We start from the raw sequence: 6,495 nt of genomic DNA on the forward strand, positions 1-6,495 counted from the left end.
GAGAAAATGAATATTGAGCTCTGAAAAGAACTGTTTGAATTTTAGCTCTTAAAAGAGCTGATTTAATGATACTCGAACGTAGCTGAGATTGAGATGACTGGATAAAGACGTTCGATTGAAGATAGACAAGCTTTGCACGCTTGTTATCCTAAATACTGTACTATTGATGTAAGCCTTGCTCGCTTACTGTAGACTATTGGCGTATTTCCTTCTTCTTCTTCTTCTTCATCTTCTTCTTCCTCGCTTGATGGTTTAAAGTGGACTGTGTTGTAGCTCTCCTCGCTGCCTCTTTTTAAACAGTCTGTTGATTTGAGAGGGGATTAGAGTCTGTCAATTCACTAGCCCGGCAGCTCCGATGGACTGAGTGGGAGTTTCGAGGGTAGCGGCCCAATAACAATTTAGAATAATTTCCCGCTATAATTGGAATAATTTTCCACTAGCTCTCTAGTTAAGGTCCGTGCTTTTGTTAGTACCATGACTAGCTCTCTAGTCATGGTCCGTGCGATTTTTGATGCCAAATGATGATTTTGTCTTTTTTCAACATTGACTCATTTTTAAATTTGATATTTCTAACACCATTTTTTATTGTCTAAATTTAATACAGCTACTTAAATTTAGGCATTTTATTGAGTGAAAATTACGTTCAATCGTTCAGATGATTTGTATTACAAAATGGACATTTGATTTGTTGTTAAAATTTGGATTTTTTTGTTATTTCTGGTATAATTTTGAGGAACTTTTTTAGTCATTTATTTTATATTTTATTTAAACGTAAAAATATTTTTTCTTAAAAATTTACCAAAAAAGGATGTTTAGTGCTCAAATGATATTAAACGCGAATAATTTAGAATATCAGTTACTTGAGTTGAGTTTTTGAAAAAAGGAAGTTACAAAGCAAAGCAAATAAATTAAAAATCAAGTGTCTGAAATGAGTTGAACCGTAGTAGCTTTGGGATGGGAGCCAGTGGCTAGGGGCGGGCTGTGTCTCCTTCCTTGATGTTCAAACAAATGAGAGGAGAAGTTTGTTCGGCGCACAATAGATACCAAAACCGAATGATATGTCTAACTAAATACGTTAACAGTGTGTGTACCGACATATCAAAGGGAGCCATGAATCTCTATGATGGTTTCTATTTGGTCCTAACTCGCGTGTTTGCTACTGCGGTCTCTCTTAGTGTCTCTGTGGCTTTGCTTCTCCCTCCGCTTTCTCCAATCATATTTATCTCTATCTGTTTTAACTTTGTCGATTGGTATGTTTGTTATATCAATTAGTTAATTACTTTAGTTCAATTACAGACTCGTTTACGTAGTCCATTTTTTCCCCACAAATTTGGAATTGTTTTGAGCTCTTACGATATTTATAAGGCCCAAATTTAGATAAACAAATCCTCAGAATCAAATTAACAGGAAAACATACTAAAATACGTGAAATGTTGATTTAAGACTAAAAATTGATCATTACTGGCCCGTAAGGCCCCTGGGGCCCATAAGTCCCAAATGACCTACTAACTGAAACTGTAATTGGTCCGAAAAATCTCACTCTTCAATTAAAAATTCCAATCTTATATTAATAGATAAGTCCCACTGATTTATAGGACCTATAAGGCCCATCAGACCCAACGGGCCCATGTGACCTAAAGAACCTAAAGTACCATTCTTACAGAACCTTAAATTTGTAGTTTTAAGATATAGTAAAGACACAGACTTTATGTATAATTGGGCCCATAAGGCCCAAATGACCTAAATAGGCCCATGAGACCCAATTTACTCATGATTATTATTTATTAGAGCCAGAAATTTTGTCTGAACTGGAGAATTGAAAATAGATGAAAAAATATAGAATGGTCTATAAGGCCCAACGGACCCAAATGACCCAAGGGACCTAAAATAGTATTTAATTTAGAATCTCGACTTTTCAGGTAATTAATATATAAAATAAAGTACTATCAGTCCATAGAGCCCATAAGGCCCAACTTTTAGGTCCTATAGGGCCCAAAATGATTTTCAGCATGCGTATACTCAAACTTCTCGTCTCCTGACAGCGAATCGATTCCGAAGATAGAAACTGAGCACCACTGAGTCAAAAAAAAGAGATCCAACAAATTGCAATCGGATATTCGGATCCTGAAGAAGGCAGTGTCCAGTATCAGGTTATTGACGATGGAGGCTCAGTGGCGGTACATCCGAGTATCAACATAAATAATCGAGCCCCCACTCTTCAGCTGATCTTGTAAAAAAATCATTGAACTAGAGTTTAATTTTAGCTCGTCCTTAAGGACATAAATAACAAAATAAAATAAAATAAATCGAGTACCGCTTATTTAACCTCTGGTTTATGTCCTTGGTATTTAAATATTTTTATTTTTTAATCGGGTTGGTATTGGTCGGCTTCTAAGTTTATTCCTGTATCAGACCACCTTACATCTTAGAAGAGAGACCCCACTAAATCACCGTTACTTTATTAAGTATTACCTTTAGTTAACAGATACTTAATCAAAAGGTGCACGCAGTACGCCACTAATTTGACTTTGGCCCTCATAAATATTGTTCCCCTGTAAACCGATATCTTTTATGTCTAGCTTGTGTAGTCCTTTAAGAGTTGATATTTATTTATTTATGTATTTATATATTTTATCGATGGGCTGAGGAAAATAAAATTGTAATTAAATACCTGGAATTTATCCTCAGACCTCTGGAATTTTACAAGATATCTCCGAGACTTTTGCTGGGATTTCAATCATCCGAATTAATCGATACTTATATTTATCAAATTTTTATCAAAACGATCTTTAAATTTTTTTTCGAGTCTAAAATTAATCATTTTTTAAGACTGTTCTTTGGGACTTGTTTTAACAGTAGATATCTCAGAAACTAGAAGTCGGAAGTGGAGACCGCTTAAAGGAAAGTTGTAGAGGAAGGTCTAAGCTTTCGAATGAGACCTTAAAGGAGCTTCTAACTTAATTAGAAAAAAAGTTATCGCTAAAAAAAAAGTTTTTGGACAAAAATCACAATTTTAAAATTTCTTTATCGATAACTTGAAAGTTTTCTAATGAAAAAAAATTTTTTTTAATGATGATTGTAGAGCAAAGTCCTAGCTTTCTAACGAGTCCTTAGATGACCTTCTCACCCAATTAAAAAAATTATTAAATTTAAAAACTGCAGAAAAATCGATGAAAAAAAAAAATAGTAGGGCTTTGGTGCCCAAACTAGATTTTGGTGGCTTTGGAAGATAAATTATAGAGGTTGTCGTGTGCTCTTGACAAATATCCGGCCACCTCGGCTAAAATTTTAGCTCTGACACTTAACTTTCTCGTTGGACTCGTGTATCTTAAGAAACAACGTTTTATTTTATTTATTATTTTTAGTAAACCCGAAAATCAAGATTATGACAAAAGGCGTCAGGTATAAATTTGTAATTTAAGAGAATTTGGTTTAAGATACCAGTACTTTTGCCGTTTTATTTATTACAAGACCCCAGTGCCGGAGCCCGCTTAAATCATTCGAGATTTTCTCGCTAATCGGATATCAAGGCAACCGTTTCTGGGCCCCGCAACTGAGACTAAGGTTGACTGAACGGCAAACGGTTGAAATTTTGGTTTGAATAAGACCAAGTTCCACCAGAACGAACTATTCCAGAGGGTAGTTTCCGGTGTTCTTAAACCACCCGAAGCCTCGGGCAGCACCCTCGCTAATTGATTTGTGTTCGCGCATCAGTGGCCTCTTGTCCCTCACTTTGGGTTCGCCTAAACAACCGACAGTTCATTTTGCTTGACCCTTCCCCTTCTCTTAGTTACACGATTTAGTGATTATAGAACAGCAGAGTTCATTCGCTGTATTCAGAAAATTATTAAACAACTTTTACTCGGTCGGATGTGAAATATTATGCTAATTACTGTCGTAATTTTTATTTCATAAAATAGTAACACTGGACTACATTTCTCATTTAGTAATTTTAACGATCTACTATTGTAAATTTTATCCAACAAACAAGACCAGCGGAGACTCAAAAAGTCCTATACTATACAGCTAATTATACAATATGTGTTTGTGAACTTTACAATACAACTATTGTAAAAATTGATAGTCGGTTTTTTTAAAAGAAGTTTTAGGGAGGGAGAGAGAAAGAGAGATAAGAGGTTGGACTAATTGCTACTTTTACAGTAACCGAAAAGAGAAATCGAAATTTTTCGTCCTATCCGGGAATCGAACCCAGAACTCTTTGGTTGACAGCCCGGGGACTCTCCCTCTACGCGATCCAAAGTAAACTACTACCAAAGTCCTTCAACATTTAGATAAACTCAGAGTCTACCGCTGTGCACGGCCATCACTCATACTAATTGAAAAACATTCCAATGCGACTATTGTAAAATTTGTTATACTTCTATTCGAAAGATACAGAGGCAGCACTGGACAATTTTAATCTCTCACTTTTTACAATAGTAATATCTCACTTTTTCTAACCGTAAGTTGGAAAATTTCATGAATAAATAGTAAATTTTCTTCTAAAATATTTGACAATTAAATACTAATGAAAGTACAGTCCTTTATAATAGTTGTATCGTAAATTTTCCTAGAACTTTTTTAAACTGCATAAACTACATAACAAAAATTTTCCATAAATTTTTAATAGCTTATAAAAGAAATATTTTTTTAACAAAAATAATGTATTAAAATAAAATTATACAAATTATGATTTAATTTTCCGTTTATATTAACTTGGAGATAAAATAGTACTTGTGAGAAGTTTTGAGACACTGCGCCGCCTAGCGGTGAATTTTAAAAGAATTGTTAAGAAATAACAAATTTATTAGTAATTTTGGCCTTAACTATTATTTCCTTGGAATTAAATTTTACTATTTTTTAATTTTAAAAATATGTAAAATTTTTATGAAATATTAAAAATTATAATTATTAACAGATTTTAATGCTGAAATCATAAAATTAAATAGGATGTCAATAATATGTGCTTTTACCTTATGTAAGCGTATATGGTATAAATATTTTACAATCTTGAATCTGTTATCACAATATACCTTCTGTTATCCCAACAAATTTTTTCAAACACACATATCAGATCGATCTGAAAAGTCCCTATCAAAGACCGGATTAGAATTTTTCGTGGGATATTTAAAGCGAAGCATTGAACTGAGGACCAATAAAATACTTGAGTATGAAATAAAATCCATAGCCGATACAGCGGAGGCAGGTTGTGTATGGAGGTATTTAAAGCTTATATATAAGATTAAATGGCGCCTTAACCACCCATCAGGGGATCTTCTCATTATTTTCCATCCGTGTACTTGGATACTGGTCCCAGCCTCTGCGTCAGCTCGAGCCTCAGCCTCAGGTGGGACAGGCCCGCGGTTTAATATTATTATTAGTATATATTCCCATTTCATATGAAATCTATACGTTCGCATAAACATAAATTCACCTTTTACGATCTTTACACTATGCTATGCAAATGCGTTCCAATCATTTCTCTTTCTTTAACTAACCTCCGATTTATTTTATTTGTTATTATTTATTTATTCTGATAATCATCGGAGTTTATTGTCAATAACGGACATGCAAATATAAATGTTATTGGTTGTTTGAATTCTTGAATTTCATATTAAACGTCAATCGGAGAAAAATTATCGACTGTATACCGAGGAAATGAATTAATAAATAAACTCAGTTTATTAATTATTTAATTACAAATGTTAAAATCATGTACTTTCTTTTAATTAGTTTCTTAAGTATTCTATAAATATTTTTTTTCCTCAAATTAAATTTTGTTAGATACAAAAGTATTGAATGCAACAGCAGAACTTTAAATTTTTCTTGGCTCGTCATTACACTTCCGATTGCATCCATCATCTGGTTCAGACTCTTGAGTATAAGGTTGTAACATGATATTTTCATGTGCGCTCTAAAACCAAAAAAAAAAAAAAAAACAAAAAAATGACGAATTGTATATGATAACAAAGTCGAGGTTATAAGGTATTTATGCACAGAACAAAAAATATTGTTGCTGAAGCCATCTATTAGATACCTACTCGTAGATTCTTACTGTAGCAATGTGTATTTCTACAAGAGCACTACTCTAGGGCTACTGGAGCGATCTGTTAGTTGGCTAGAATCGCTAACCAACATTTTTCTTACAGCGCCCTCTTACCAGACAAAACGATTTAAATATTTAATATTTTACATTTAATAACAAAAAATTTTTTTATTCTATCGATTCAATCTTTTATTAATTATTATTGAAAAATTATACGGATAAATAAAAAAGAATAAGTAATTAAAAATTATAAAATAGATTACATATTAAATTAACAAGTTTTTGATAATTCTTATTTACTTTTCATGGACCATTTAAAAAAAAATTGTCACAAGAATTTAAGAATTTTCAAAGTTTTATTAAATTTTTTCATGGTCAATTTTTTAAGAAATTTTTTCGAGAAGTTTTAAATAATTTGTTGGATCTATAAATTTGCTCCACCACATTTT

Source organism: Cotesia typhae, unplaced genomic scaffold, assembly GCF_013202065.1.
Source record: "Cotesia typhae breed Kobodo isofemale line unplaced genomic scaffold, CoteBio_Ctyphae contig_59, whole genome shotgun sequence".
NCBI classification, from domain to species: Eukaryota; Metazoa; Arthropoda; class Insecta; order Hymenoptera; family Braconidae; genus Cotesia; species Cotesia typhae.